The sequence below is a fragment of the Arachis hypogaea genome, chromosome 3, assembly GCF_003086295.3.
Source record: "Arachis hypogaea cultivar Tifrunner chromosome 3, arahy.Tifrunner.gnm2.J5K5, whole genome shotgun sequence".
In the NCBI taxonomy this organism is placed as follows: Eukaryota; Viridiplantae; Streptophyta; class Magnoliopsida; order Fabales; family Fabaceae; genus Arachis; species Arachis hypogaea.
In genome coordinates this window covers 121,338,729-121,355,270 of record NC_092038.1, presented here as the reverse complement: position 1 = coordinate 121,355,270, position 16,542 = coordinate 121,338,729, and positions in this window count along the sequence as shown.

The following is a 16,542-nucleotide window of genomic DNA, read 5'->3' as shown; positions in this document are numbered from 1 at the left end:
CAATTCTCCCGTATCTAGAATGACTTGAATGTAAAAACTAAGGCCTTTATATAGGCTCTCCTAAATTACAAAATGAAATTAAAAGCAAACTACACTTAAATGAAAATTTCTATTCTAGATGCTTCTTGTGGCCTTGATTGGTTGACAATTGTGGGTTTGCTTGCTTGAGCTTTGAAGTGGACTTGAGAGAGAAGTGAGTTAAGTTGAGGTCCAGGTGCTAAAGTTAGTGCTAAAGTTAGCCACACTAACGCTACAAGTTTGGCGTTAGTGCTAAAGTTATTATGGCTAACGTTGCACTTGCTGCCCAGTTGGTATTTTTGGGGCTTAAAAGATGCCTCTTGTTTATGATCCAATTTCATGCCCACTATAGAGTATTATATATTGTTGGAAAGCTCTGAATATCAGCTTTCTAACGCAACTGGAATCACCTCAATTGGACCTCTGTAGCTCAAGTTATGCTCCTTTGAAGTAGACATGGTCGGTGGCATAGTCGCTAGCGTTAATGGAAAACGTGAGTCCCGATAACGCTAGCGACCAGGGGCTTAATATTTCCAGATTCTGGAGCTCACAATCAATGTCCACCCCATACTATTATATATTGTTGGAAAGCTCTGGATGTCTTCTTTCCAACGCCTTTGGAAGCGCATCATTTGGAGCTCTACAACTCGAGTTACACTTCTTGGAAGGTGAAGAGGTCAGTTGGCCTTAATACAGGTTGATACCATGTTCATCATTGCACTTTTGGGGCAGGTTTTCTCCCTCAAATTTAGTGTCAACCATGTAGTGCCATATATTCTTGGAAAGCTCTGGAATCCTACTTTCTAATGCCACTGGAATCACCTCATTTGGAGCTTTGTGACTCAAGTTATGCGTGTTTGAAGAACGCATGGTCAGGCTGCCAGGTGGGACTTTTGCCCATGTTAACTACCACGTTAACTAAGTTAACGTGGGAGTTAACGTGGCTCATAGTGGATTGTGTGGGCTCATTCCAACGTTAGTGACAATGTTGGGTGTCACTAACGTTGGTGATCACCTCCCTTCTTCACGTTAGCTTCCACGTTAACTAGGTTAACGTGGGAGTTAACGTGGCTTATTGGGGCTTGTGTGGGTTCCTTCCAACGTTAGTGACAATGTTTGGTGTCACTAACGTTGTCGACCATCTTGTTTCTTCACGTTAGCTTCCACGTTAACTAGGTTAACGTGGGAGTTAACGTGGCTTATTGTGACTTGGCCAACGTTAGTGATAAAGTTGAATGTCACTAACGTTGGCTTCCCCTTTACTTCTTAACGTTAGAGGCCACGTTAACTAAGTTAACGTGGCAACTAACGTGGCCACTTATGAGCTTGGTCCAACGTTAGTGATAATGTTAAGTGTCACTAACGTTGGCTCTATTTCCTTTCTTCAAAGTTAATGCCACTTCTTTCCTTCCACGTTAGTGTCCACGTTAGTGTAACTAACGTAGCCACTAACGTGGCTCTTCTCTTCTTCTTTTGGCCTGAAATCAATCAAACAAAGTGCATCAAAGTCTTGCTCTTAATCATGGGATCATGCATCATCTAATTTATCATATAATTCATGCAAAATTCTCATGAAATCATGTAAAGTGCACAATGTATGCTTGAATCAAGATGTAAGTGAATATCTACCCAAAACTCGCTTATTTCCTAAGAAAATGCATGAAACTACCTTAAAAATAGTAAAGAAAAGGTCAGTGAAACTGGCCAAAATGCCCTGGCATCACAACACCAAACTTAAAGCTTGCTTGTCCCTAAGCAAGTACTGGAACAAAAGAATGATGAATGGAATGCCAAGAGAAAAATGAGTCATTCTTGTGGAAGTCATGTCCCTGGTTTTATGGTGGTTTCATGCATAGCAACTTAGGTTCATTCCTTCACTGGCTTTCAGACCTTTATCATGTCCTAGAATACTCACTTTGCTTGCATCCCATGAGACTTTTATTCATTGATCCCTTTTGTTTCTTGTCAATTCAGGGCTTATTTGTGTTCTTAGGCTAAGTGCTCTGTAAGGGGGCAACTCTTTAAAATAAGCTTTCAGCCAACACTCCCAAACCAGTTGGTTCAAGGTGCTAGGTGTTGAAACACCCCTACGGACTTACTTCCTCAAGTCTCTTCCCCATACATACACACTACAGGCACATGGTTTGTTTATTTTCTTTCCTTGAGGTCTTGGTGTCCAGCACCTCTTTGGGCTACTAAATGTTCTGTAGCAAAGATTGCTCTTGATAGTGGACTTTCAGCTGATAATCCCAGGTTAGTTAACCCAAGTTATCAGGTGATAAAGCACCCCTGAGAGCTTAGTAATCCAAGCAGATCCTTGGTACAAGAACACCACAGACACATCCCTCAAGACTCAAACCCTTGGTGCCTAGCCTCTTTTCTTGCTATTTTTTTTTATTCTTCAACCTTTGTTCTTTCCCTTTTTCTTATTAGGATCTTGTTATTTAGCTAGTCTCATGGGGTGTGTTCAAAGCATATGATTCAAGGCAGATAGTTATCTTCCCACCTTGTGGTTGAACCAACTTAGCTAACTTATGACCACACCACAAACTCAAGAACTTACTCCATAGTATGAACTCCACTCTGGTCTTTTATAAAACACTCATTCTCTTTTCATTTGATTCAAAAGGGACAAGCATACAAGTGAGCAAAGTAAGGATGCAATAATGACATTCAGACTAGAAAACACAACCTTAATCAATAAAAAGTTTAAAAGACAGAATTGACATGCTTATTTACAAGGAGCAAGCACACATACATACAAAGAACTTAGAAGACAATCATGCAATTGAATGTACTGGAATTAAGTAAGAGGAAAAAAGAACTTTACCACCTTGTAGTTTATATTTATTGTTGTTGCCCTTCTTCTCCTACTTTTCTCCCTTCCCACACCAATTTAGGCTAATTGCTTGTCTTCAAGCAACAAATAAAACAGTGGTGGTGGGGTCTATGATGGGTCATAAACGTCTTACATACTGAAATGTAAGTGATGTATGTGGTTAAGCAAGCGAAAATTAAGGATAACACTTCAAGCCTAAGAAGAAAAGGCATTATGATTATACAAACAAGTGGTGTTGCTGGATACATTGCATAGAAAAATAAGTGGCACACCAAACTTAGTGTGACACTTTCTCTTAGAATTGATGCAAGTATCCAGAAAGATTGAAAACAGATTGTTGCAGGGCAACACCAAACTTAGAATGTGATCATATGCCAATTTTATTTGGAAAGAAGCTGAGTAAAAGAACTTTTGTGTTAATAACAAAATCACCAAGAGCCAGAGCTGTCACGACAGGGGCTTCTTGGTGAGGCATTAACACAAACAGTTAGAGAGCATAGAAAATAAAGAGCTAAAGCAATTACATGAATAAAGCAAAACAAAAGAAAATGTCTAATCCAGGTAATCAACCAACCGGTAGTTTGTTAATCACAATTAATCCCCGGCAACGGCGCCATAAACTTGATGCATGGAAACTTATCTCTCAACAAATTTTCCTTCGGCAAGTATACCGAATTGTCATCAAGTAATAACTCAAAAAAGAGTGAGGTCAAATCCCACAGAGATTAATGGATTAAGCAATCAATGGTTAATTGATTATCCTAGTTAGACGAATCATATTGGAGTGATAAGTAACAAGGAAATGTAAATGGCATAAAAGTAAAGAAAGCAATAAAGTGCAGAAAAGTAAAATGGCAAGAAAAGTAAATGTAAGAACTAAAAAAATGAACATTGGGATCAAGAGATATTGCAATTCTTCGGATCAAGTTCATTCTCATCTCTTCCTCAATCAATGCATTCATTGATCTCCTTAGCAATCTTAAGTGATTGGATTCCAATTCCTTGGTAATCCAATCTCTCAAATCTTGATCAATAGCCAATTCCTTGGTCAATTGCTCATGAAAAGGGATGAAGTATGGTCACTGATTATACCACATGCATTTTCCAAATCAAGTATTGGGGGGATTATAGTCACATATCCATCCCAACCCAACTTGGTCCAGCATGAGAAAGCATTTCTAGCATGATCTCTTCATTCCTCTTCCAAGGTTCCGAAGAGATCCAATTATGGAGAGTTTCTTTTCCAAGACAACTAACCAACTGAATGAAGATTGAAAGATTTCTAGTAAAATCAAGAGAAAAGAAAGAAGAAGAAGAATAAGAACTACAATTGATCCATTGAATCACAATAGAGCTCTCTAACCCACTAAAAAGAGTTAGTTTATCATTGCTCTACCAAAATAGAAAAGAAAGAAAGTGCAGAAAAGTAAAGATGAAGATTAAAACTAAAATTTAAACTTCAAAATTCATAAATGAAAAGTACAAACTAGAATTAAACTACTACTAAGAAAAAGAAAAGAAAAGAAAAGGAAGAAGAGTGGTTGAGGGGAGGGGTCCGAAGACCCACTCCCCCTGGAGTGTGCCAATTCACAGAGTTCGAATTGGTCTTCACTCTCTCCCCTTTCCTTCAATTCTCCCGTATCTAGAATGACTTGAATGTAAAAACTAAGGCCTTTATATAGGCTCTCCTAAATTACAAAATGAAATTAAAAGCAAATTACACTTAAATGAAAATTCCTATTCTAGATGCTTCTTGTGGCCTTGATTGGTTGACAATTGTGGGCTTGCTTGCTTGAGCTTTGAAGTGGACTTGAGAGAGAAGTGAGTTAAGTTGAGGTCCAGGTGCTAAAGTTAGTGCTAAAGTTAGCCACACTAACGCTACAAGTTTGGCGTTAGTGCTAAAGTTATTGTGGCTAACATTGCACTTGCTGCCCAGTTGGTGTTTTTGGGGCTTAAAAGATGCCTCTTGTTTGTGATCCAATTTCATGCCCACTATAGAGTATTATATATTGTTGGAAAGCTCTGAATATCAGCTTTCTAACGCAACTAAAATCACTTCAATTGGACCTCTGTAGCTCAAGTTATGCTCCTTTGAAGTGGACATGATCGCTGGCATAGTCGCTAGCGTTAATGGAAAACGTGAGTCCCGATAACGCTAGCGACCAGGGGCTTAATATTTCCAGATTCTGGAGCTCAAAATCAATGTTCACCCCATACTATTATATATTGTTGAAAAACTCTGGATGTCTTCTTTTTAACGCCTTTGGAAGTGCTTCATTTGAAGCTCTACAACTCGAGTTACACTTCTTGGAAGGTGAAGAGGTCAGTTGGCCTTAATACAGGTTGATACCATGTTCATCATTGCACTTTTGGGGCAGGTTTTCTCCCTCAAATTTAGTGTCAACCATGTAGTGCCATATATGCTTGGAAAGCTCTGGAATCCTACTTTCTAATGCCACTGAAATCACCTCATTTGGAGCTTTGTGGCTCAAGTTATGCGTGTTTGAAGAAGGCATGGTCAGGCTGCCAGGTGGGACTTTTGCCCACGTTAACTACCACGTTAACTAAGTTAACGTGGGAGTTAACATGGCTCATAGTGGATTGTGTGGGCTCATTCCAACGTTAGTGACAATGTTGGGTGTCACTAACGTTGGCGATCACCTCCCTTCTTCACGTTAGCTTCCACGTTAACTAGGTTAACGTGGGAGTTAACGTGGCTTATTGGGGCTTGTGTGGGTTCCTTCCAACGTTAGTGACAATGTTTGGTGTCACTAACGTTGTCGACCACCTTGTTTCTTCACGTTAACTTCCACGTCAAACTAGGTTAACGTGGGAGTTAACGTGGCTTATTGTGACTTGGCCAACGTTAGTGATAAAGTTGAATGTCACTAACGTTGGCTTCCCCTTTACTTCTTAACGTTAGAGGCCACGTTAACTAAGTTAACGTGGCAACTAACGTGGCCACTTATGAGCTTGGTCCAACGTTAGTGATAATGTTAAGTGTCACTAACGTTGGCTCTATTTCCTTTCTTCAAAGTTAATGCCACTTCCTTCCTTCCACGTTAGTGCAACTAACGTAGCCACTAACGTGGCTCTTCTCTTCTTCTTTTGGCCTGAAATCAATCAAAAAAAGTACATCAAAGTCTTGCTCTTAATCATGGGATCATGCATCATCCAATTTATCATATAATTCATGCAAAATTCTCATGAAATCATGTAAAGTGCACAATGTATGCTTGAATCAAGATGTAAGTGAATATCTACCCAAAACTCGCTTATTTCCTAAGAAAATGCATGAAACTACCTTAAAAATAGTAAAGAAAAGGTCAGTGAAACTGGCCAAAATGCCCTTGCATCAAATCACAACAAAACATGGGAGGCCAGAACATACATCTACGTGAAGTTCATTTTGGTCATTCTTAGATAAAATTTATAACTGGCCACAAGGATTGACAGCTAAAGTTTGCTCGTCAAATAGAGCTTTTAGAAATTGATATCAAGATTGTTAAACTAATGGTATTTGTATTTGGAATAATGTTGTTGATCTAGTATGGTGGAATAACTTAGAAAGGAAATAGAAAAAGTTGCTATGGAGATGTTGGTTGGTAAAGTGTTTGATATTTGGTGATTGGCTTTGTTGCACATAGGATGGCAATGAGTTTTCATAGGGAGGGGACGCCTCAGTCTGTCTAGTAAAATGCTTCTGTCTCTATTCTATTCTTATTACGAGTTTCCATTTATTTTTCTCAGCGGGGGGAGATCAATACCCATGGATATCCACGGTATTATTAAGTTTTGAATTTTTTATAAAAAATTAACACAACCATAATAAAATCTTATACAATTCAACTAAATATATCAAATCAAACACAATTTAAATACAAATTTAACATAATAAGATGCACATAAAATTTTTAATATATATGTTAGAAACAAGAGAGTAATTTAAAGAAAGTGTTTTGTGTATCATTTAGTATGTTGAAAGGTACAATGTATAAATGTATATATAGGTGCTAGAAGAATCAAAACAATAAAAACACAAAATCCTACAATAAATACACAAATATACTATATAAATATAAATAATACTAACCGATCTTAAATGATCATAACTATACTCTAATGTCCCCACTCTCCCTCAAACTCAAGTGGGAGTTAATGATACCATCTTGAGTTTGGATACTAGAGCTTGAAAATGAGTAGGATGATGAGTCTTCGTGAAGATATCTGCAGTTTGATATAGAGTTCCAACAGCTATGAGACGAACAACATCAATAAATAGATGTTGCCGAATAAAGTGACAATCAATCTCAATGTGTTTGGTGCGTTCATGAAAACATCATTATGGGCAATCTGAATAGCACTGCGGTTGTCACAAAAAATATCAGTCGGGGACGACTGAGGAGCACCCAAATCTTCGAGAAGCCAACGAATCGAGACAACCTCAGCAGTCATGTTAGCGAGAGCACAGTATTCACCTTTTGTGCTTGAGCGAGCAGTGAATGTTTGCTTCTTGGCTCGCCAGAAAATGAGAGAGTCACCAAGAAACAAACAATAACCAATAGTAGAATGATGATCAGTGGGATCACCAGCCCAATCAGCATCTGAGTATGCCTAAAGGGATGAACATGAATGGGCAAAAAAATGAAGTCCATGAAATAGAGTGCCTTTGATGTAGCGAAGGATGTAAAGAACGGCTGCATAGTGAGTAGTACGAGGAGCTGACAAGAACTGCCTAAGAACATGAACTGGATAGGCGATGTCTGGGCATGTGACAGTCAAGCAGACGAGACCTCCAACTAACTGTCGATGAAGAGTAGGATTATCCAAAACAGTGCCGCCCATATGGGTAAATCGAACAATAGGCTCAAGGGGAGTAGACTCAATGCGATTATCTGTAATCTTGGCGCGAGCAAGAAGATCTGAAGTATACTTAGCTTGAGAGAGATAGATACGTCATCTGTGGATATGACCCCGAGACCAAGAAAATAACTGAGAGAACCAAGATCTTTCATCTCAAAAGTATAGTAAAGGGAGGCTTTGAGATCAGAGATACCATCAACATCATCTCCCGTAGCGATCATGTCATCAACATACAAAAGTAGAAGAACAACTCCACGGTCACTTTTACGAATAAAGAAAACATTCTCATGAGGGCTGCAAGTGAAACCGAGATTGCATATAGTGATGCTGAACTTGTCAAACCATTCATGAGGAGCTTGCTTAAGACCATAAAGTGGCTTGCAAAAGAGATAGACTTTACTAGAAGGACAAGGATAACCCGGAGGTGGTTTCATATAGACCTTCTTTTTCAAATTCCCATTGAGAAATGCATTCTTCACGTCCATCTGAGTGAGAAACCATTTTTTGACCGCAGCAATGGTAAGGAGAGCTCGAATAAATGTGAGACAAGCAACATGAGCAAAAGTATCTTCATAATCAATACCATACTCTCGTGTACAACCTTTATAAACCAATCGTGCCTTATAACGGTCAAAAGAACCATCAAAGCGAGTCTTGATCTTGTATACCCATTTACTATCCACAACTTCTTGATCAGAAGGAGGATCAACTAAGTCATAAGTGTGTACTTTTTCAAGTGCCTGGATTTCTTCCTACATTGCTTGCTGCCAATTTGGATTTGTGGAGGCTTCTCTAAAGGACTTAGGTTCATGTTGTGAAGAATAGTAGAAAAATAATTATAATAAAAAGATGAGGAGGTGGATGTCTTACCCTAGAAGAACAAGTAGAAGGAGGAGGCATGACAACAGGACCAGGAATCATCAGGATATGGAGAAGGCGGAAGAGTAGGAGGTTGTAGAGGTTGACTCGAGATAGAACCTGTAAAATCATCACTTGAAAAAATATCAACATTGGGTTTAGTGAAAACTGGTGATTGAGTATGAGGAATGGACTCAAATAAGGAGAACCTAAAAAATATATGATGCTCCCAGAATACATTATGAGATATACGAATACGTTTAGAGAGGATCCCGACAGTAATAACCTTTGTGTTCAATGTCATAACCAAGAAAATAACACATGCGAGTCCGAGGTTCAAGTTTACTATGTTCATGAGGCTAAAGAAGAACAAAACAGATATAACCAAAAACTCGAAGAGAACTGTAATCTAAAGATGTATGATAAAGACGCTCAAAGGGAGTAATATTACCAAAAACAGAAAAAAGAAGTATATTGATAACATGAACAGCAGTAAGAACAGCTTCACCCCAAGTACGCTCAGGACATGAAGAAGAAATAAGTATTGCACGAATAAAGTCAAGAATGTGACGGTGTTTGCATTCAACTTGTCCATTTTGTTGAGACGTACCAGGGCAAGAAAACTCAGATAAAGTACCATGTTCTATTAGAAAGGTTAAAAGCTTGGAGTCACGGTATTCCATAGCATTATCGCGTCGAAAAATTTTTATGACCTTGAAAAACTGAGTTTTAATCAGAGTGGCAAAGTTAATATAAATCTGAGGTAGCTCATACTGATTAGTCATCAAATAGACGTAAGTAAAGCGTGAATAATTATCAATGAGAATGACAAAGTATCGAGTCCCTCCCATAGAAGCGGTGAGAGTGGGGTCCCAAACATTAGAGTGGATAAGATCAAAAAGAAAGCAAGCAAGAGATGAATTATTGTGAAAAGATAAAGCAGGTTGTTTGGCAGTTTGACAAGAAATACAATCAAAAGACTCATTATTAACTTGACTAAAAATACCCTGAGACACAAGATGATGCAATTTTCCTAAGGAGCTGTGGGCAAGACGGTGATGCCACAAGTGAAGGGTATATGGAGAAGAAGTAGCACAGATATTTGACATAGGAAGAATATAAAGATCCTCGAGTTCAAACAACCTTCCGACCTTACATCCAGCCCCGATGATTTGTCTCATCTGACGATCCTGTACATGACAACCAAAAATAGGAAAATTGACATCAAAATCGAGATCAACAAGTTGACCAATAAAAATAAGATTAAAGTTCAATTTTGGAATATAATAAGTATCAGGGAGATTAAGAGTTGACTGGAAAATAGAACCCTTATGTGTCGCGTGCAAGAGAAAACCATTAGTAGTATTGACATAAGGTACATTTGTAGTGGGAGTCAAAGACGAGAAAAGATGACACAAAGAAGATACGTAATGAAAGCAATCGGAATCAAATACCATTTAGAATTACCTGGAGGAGTCGAAAAAGCAGCAGGAGTATTACCAGAAAGGGAGAGAAGATGCTTAAGAAGAGACGCAATATTAGATAGAGAGATAGGAGATGGGTTGAGAGGAGCAGAGTTGGTAGATTTAGTAGTAGTAGCAACAACAGAAGCAGACATATTCTTTGAGAAGTTAGGATAAGAATGATACTTGAGTTGATCAGGACGTGATGGGTAAATAGGACAGATAGTAATCAAATGTCCCGTGAACTTGCAATAATGGCTGAACAGATGTGAGTAATTGTAGCTAATGTGACCTTTTTGTTGGCATTTGCGATATTCAACAGAAGGACAGTTTGAGAAGAGGTGCCCGAAATGGTTACAGTTTCGACAGAATTTATCCTTTCTGTCTGTGGCAGCAAAAACATCTTATGTTTCTATAATAGTAGATATAGAGATCAAAAAGAGGAGAGAAAACTGCAAAGTCGGAGCAGAAAATGAAAAAACCGGGGGCAGAATCAGAAAGAGCTCACCAAAAAACCTTAGGGAGGGTCCCACTGTCTGCCACATCAGTAGGAAAGACCACGTGGCACCGCGTGATAGGAGGAGGAGAACGCGTCAACGGTAACGTGGCAAAAAGGTGGCACGTGCGTCGCAAAGCGGGTCGGGTCGGGCAGCGTGGGTCAAGGAGTTGATCCGTGGGGTGTCTGGCGTGACGCGGAGCCGTTGATATTGGACGTTGGAGGCATCTGAAGGGAGGAAAACCTCAAACGAATAGGGGACTTCAGGCAGTGCGTGGTGGCGCGTCTAATGGATTCCGATGGAGATTCTGGAGGCGTTGAAATCGTGACAATGAGACGAAGGCGATAGTAGTGGCGGTGACGAACCAAGGCGTCGGGAAAGGATTGAAAAATAAGGACAAAGAACTGCCGGAGGAGACAAAACACAAGAGCTAGAAACCAATTGTCATTAAAAAAATAACCTATGCTCTTGATACCATGTTAGAAACAAGAGAGTAATCTGAAAAGAGTATTTTGTGTATTATTCAGTATGTTAAAAGGTACAATGTACAAGGATATATATAGGTACTAGAAGAATTAAAATAATAAAAGCACAAAATCCTACAATAAATACACAGATATGCTATATAAATATAAATGATACTAACTAATCTTAAATGATCCTAATTATACTCTAACAATACAAATAAAAATAAAATAAATTAAAATTACTCACGCAACTTATATATATATATATATATATATATATATATATATATATATATATATATATATATATATATATATATATAAAGGTATTCTAAAGGTGGTAGAATCCTAAAGCCCTTTAAATATACATATATTTGTCTAATTCCAAAGGTTTCGTGTGCCAGCTCAATGTCTCAAATTCACCCTATTAACCTATCCACAGCTGTGTACAAAATTATCTCGAAAGTTATGGTGCATAGGCTTCAAGGCTACATGAACAAACTTATAAGTCCGAACCAAAGAGCTTTCTTAAATGGTAGGCTAATATCGGATAACATTTTCATTGCTTATGAATGTATACATTATTTGAAAGATAAAAAGTGTGGATTGGAGATTGAAATGGCTCACAAACTAAATATGAGGAAGGCATATGACAGGATGGAATGACACTTTTTATGGTTTATGACGGAGAAATTGGATTTTGATTCTCTTTGGATAAATTGGGTTCGAGAATTAGTCGCTATAGTTTCATATTTTGTCATTGTGGAAGGTCAACCTATTAGCTTTTTCAAACCAAATAGAGGAATCTGTCAAGTAGACTTTCTGTTACCATATCTTTTTCTTTTTTATTCAAAATGTGCTACACAAGATAGAACAAAATTGACTAATTCAAGGGATCCAAGTGACTAGAAGATGCCCAAGGATCAACCATATACTTTTTGCATATGATTACATCCTCTTTTGTAAGGTTTCGAAACGTACTTGTGAAAAGATTCTAGAGCTACTTGACTCCAATAAAGGCTTAACTGGTCAAAATGTGATTTGGATAAATTGGCCCTATTTTTCAGCAACAACACACCCTCTTTTACTAGAAATTAGATTCCTGCCAGATTGAATATTCAGCATATAGGAACCCAAGACAAGTATTTTAGACTACCATCCTTAGTGCACAAATAAAAAAGAGATACTTTAGTGAAACTAAGAAAAAAGTTCAAAAAAGGTATAAAGTTGGCAAAGAAATCATATCTCGGATGATGGCAGGCAAATTTTTCTTAGAGCAGTTGGAGAAGCAGTTTTAATTTACAGATGACATGTTTAGTCTTTCGAATAGTTTACTTAATGAAATCCACAACATTTTAAATAATTTTTGGTGGGGTCAATAAAGAACAAAGAGGCACATGATCTAGATTAGTTGGGAAAATATAACAAGGCCAAAGAATGAGGGTGACTCAGGTCTAAAGATCTAAAAGCAAAGAATCTTGCATTACTTGAGAAACAATATTGGAGGATAATTCAGCAGCCTAATACTATGTTAGCAAAAATCCTAAGAGGTAGATATTACAAATATGACAACTTTATGAATGCCGAGACAGAAAATTTACCTTCTTGGAATTTGAGAAGCTTGCTAGAAGGGCGTAAAGTAATTGAAAAGGGATTGCGCTAAAAAATTGAAAACAGAACTTCTGTCAAAATTGTTGATGAACTTTGACTACTCCTACTTTATTCATTTAGAGTCCCAACCAATCTATTATCTATAATCAATGAAAATCAATTAATTTGGGCTAAGGATCTAATGGTGGAAAGCAAAGCAAGGAACCACCAAATCTTGGAAAAAAAGAGATACAATCTAGAATTCAGATAATTTCTCTAGATAAAAATGAAGATATAATTCAATGGACACTTAATAAATCTCATGCCTATGATATAATTTCTAGGTATAAAATTACATACCAATTTTTTCATGCACCCACTGAATTTGGTATGAAGCAAAACTAGCAACAAATTAATTAGAAATTCCTCTGAAAGCTAGCTATTTCCACAAAATTTAGTTGTTCGAGTGGAAAGCATTGCATGAGAGGATCCCGATTAAACTCCTTTTTCATAAGTGGTTCTCATTCACATCATCGGTCTACCCAAGATGTCAATTAGAAGTCTGGAAATGAAGCTCACTGCAATTAATATTTTCTAGAGCTAATTGAGATAATTTTCTATACTAGTGGAAAGAATCACATCGGAATCTAAGCACAAGCAAGGCTAGAATAAAATTCATAAAAATGGTGGCTCTGATTTGTTGGAGTATATGAAAGGGCAGGAATAGATTATTTTTTAGCAGAGTCAAACCTCACCGGAAGTGATTATCACTAAGTCAAGAAAGCTATGCTAGGAGTTGAGTGTACTGCAACCGAATGGAGTTTTTTAGTCACTAGATTCATCTTTTATCTTTTTCTTATATTTGCTATTTATTGTGACCATTTACGTGTTACTGTGTTTAAAGTTGGTTGGTGGAGACCTTCTATTTTTTATTTTTTTTATTGTTCTATACCTTTGGACACTTAGTTTTTAATTGATGAAATGAAATATTTTAACTTAAAAAAATACACAATTTAAACACAAATTTAACATAATAACATACACATAAAATTTTTAATATATAAAATAAAATAAAATTACTTACACAACTTTATATATATACCACTTTTAAAGAATCTTGTAAAGGCTCAGATAAAGGTTCAGGTTGTACTGCTTGTAAAGGCTCAGGTTGTATCATTTGGACATTTACTACTTGTATTCGTGATTGTATCTCTTGTAAAGCGATCATACTTTGTCTATAAAGATAATGCATTCTTCTAACATGATGAATACGTTTATTCTTAAAACTTTTTTTAATGTTTTTTATTGATTTTTATTGTTTTAATAAGTTGTAACAACTTTTGGTTCTGATTATTTTCTTGTTTATCTTCTTTATTTCTACTTTTAGTTCTGAAGACTCAGTTATTAATATTCTTATTTTCATTTCTATTGCCATCACTCTTGTTTTCATTTTTCTCCTAACAAGCTTCAAAGAAGTAAGTCTTTCTTGAAACTCTTTCATGTTATAAGAATAAAAATAAAAATAATAACTAAGAGAATAAAGAAATTATAAGAAAAGAAAGCATAAGATAGTAAGCTTACGGAGATGAACTTGTACTATTATTGCTTGCAAAGTTGATACAAACTTGAAGATGATTACAAATATTTGGAGGGTTTTATAGAGTAAGAAGATATAGAAGTAGAGAGAGATTTTTAGCTTTCAAGTATTGGATGATTGGGAATGAATGAGGACTTTGGTATTTATAGACCCCAAATGATTACTATTTGGCTACTATTTGCCGACAGTACTGTTTGCTTTTATTGTTTGCCGATATTTACTATTTTGCCGGCATTTACTATTTGCCGATATTTACTTTTTTTACAGAGATCATTTTCTTTATAATTGGGCTTTTTACATTGATTTCATATACAATTCTTTCTGCATTTCAAATGGGTCTTGGGAGTCTTGATAGTAATGGGCCGGATTGGACTGGACCTCTTTGTCTTCCCCAAGAGGTACGGCTTGTATTGCTTGTAGAGAGTTTTAAATATCTTCCTCTGAGGTTGCTGTCGCTAGGGTAGACATAATTTGTCGCTTCTGCGCTAAGAGTTGGGTCTCTTTTTTATAAGCTATTTGTTCATTGGTGGCACTTGAGACTGTTATTGCTGAACGCTTTTGTGATGTTATTAACCATTGATCAATGCTGTTAGCCTGCTTTTCTTAGCAAACTTATATCATATTTGTTCCACCATTTTATTTTTATTACTCTTACCAAATATTGTATGCTTGGACATTCTTCATATGTTGCTGAATCATATTTCCAAGTCATATTCCAGCTTATTCCCATGGCTGCTATAAATGAAATGAATTTGTATTCTTGTAAGAAGGATGATTTACTTTTAAAATATTCATATGCCAGGCTGGCTTCTTTTGGGAAAAAGGCTTCTATCGATCCAAAATTCTGAAACCATGATTGGAACCATTTAAGAAATTGTAATGATATCGCCTTTTTGAACCAAATGAACCGAGAATGGAGACTTGGTGAGAGGAATAAGATATGATTCCATGTTTCTTGGCAATCATAATAGGTATAGCTTTGATGTTCAAATTTTAACGAAAAACTTTTAGACTGATATGGGGATAATTCCACTCTTGTAGAGATAATATTTTCATGATTTTTATTTTTGAATAAATGGGCTGTTTGGTGTTGGAATCTCTATAATGTGTCAATTCAACAGATTCGGTGTCTACTAATATGAATTCATAGAATTTGTGGGTTTTTTAGGAGTTAATAGGAATATAATGAAAAGTATTTGGGAAAATAGTCTTGTATAGGGTTTTTCTATCTTTTTTAAACCACTTTTTTTTGATAGTTAATATCCTTATTGGATTGGGTTTTTCATTGTAAGGAAACTGTTCTTTTAAGGGTTGAATGTTATAGAGGTCAGAGGGTTGATATAATGTGAATTTATTATTAGTAGTAATTAAAGAGCTCTTAGAAGATGATGATGATGATGATGCTTTTACAACCTGTGACATAGTCATAGGTTTTAATGATAATGGTTTTTTGGTACAGGAGTAATAGGTAATTTTCTTTCTTTTATTTGGTCAAAAGGTTAACCATAATCTTTACTAGAGGCTGATTTTTAATCCATTCTTTCCCTGCAAAAATTCTCTAGTAAGAAAGTCAGAAAATGAATTTAATTCTCCTTTTATATGTTCAATAGTAAAATCAAAACATGATAAAATAGCTTGTCATCTTGCAAATATTTGTTTTAAAACTAGATTTTTGACATCAATTTTTAAAACGCTTGGGGCTGCTTTACAATCAGTTCTTATTATAAATGTTTATTAAATAAATCTTTCTGAAATTTTGAAACACATAATAGTATAATACCATGGAAAGTATTTCTTTTTTAACTGTTGCACAATTCTTTTGAACCCGGTTCCAAATTTTTGAATGATATTTTACTAATTGCTCTTTTGAGCTATTAGGAGATATTTGTTTAACAATCCCTCCATATCCTAATTCTGATGCATCTGTTTCTACAATTAATTTAGCCAATGGATCTAGTATACTTATACAGGGTATTTTTTTATCGTATTTTTATTTTTATTATTATAAAAGTCATTTTTTCTGTCCATGGAGGTAGATTTTTTCTTAGTCTCTTATAAAGAGGTTCGCATGTGACTCTTATTCCAGGTAGGAATTCTGTCACATAATTTAAATATCCTAAAAATCTTTGTAATTGTTTTTTGTCAAGTATTTCATTTGAAAATTTATCTGCAATTTCAATGGCTCTTTTAATAGGTACTATAGTCCCTTGATAGATTTCATATCCTAAGAATCTTACTTTAGTTATAAAAATTTTCATTTTCTTTTCTGATAAAACTAATCCTTGTTCTTTTATAATATCCATTAATTTTTCTAGGTGATATATATGCTGATTTATCCCTTTTGAATATA